At 63.4% G+C, this 290-nt stretch overlaps 1 protein-coding gene across 1 annotated transcript in view; it reads left to right on the forward strand.

The window, feature by feature from the left end:
• Positions 1-290, forward strand: part of RSRP1 (arginine/serine-rich protein 1) — a 6271-nt gene that overhangs the window by 1493 nt on the left and 4488 nt on the right. The gene's annotated exons all lie outside the window — the stretch shown is intronic.

Consider the following 290-nt stretch of genomic DNA (forward strand, 5'->3'; position numbering starts at 1 on the left):
AGGCCACGCCCATGGCGCCAACGTTTCTGCGCATGCGCCACACGTCAGCTTCTAGTATTTTCGACGCGTCAGCTGCCGCCCAGCTCAGTTCGCGTCCGGAGGTCGGAGGTGTGGGTCTGGTGCTCGCGGTCGGAGCGGCTGTGGAAAAAAAATCTCCTCTTCGTCCCTGACTGAGGAAGGGAGGCGTCCGTTGGGCCTTTCTCTTCGTCCTGCGTGAAGGTCGGCGGCCTGTGGTAAGTTTTTTGGTGGCGAGGTCGGAGCCGCGGGCACCTCGGCGGGGAAAGTGCGGG

This window comes from Myotis davidii, unplaced genomic scaffold (assembly GCF_000327345.1).
Source record: "Myotis davidii unplaced genomic scaffold, ASM32734v1 scaffold149, whole genome shotgun sequence".
Lineage (NCBI taxonomy): Eukaryota > Metazoa > Chordata > Mammalia > Chiroptera > Vespertilionidae > Myotis > Myotis davidii.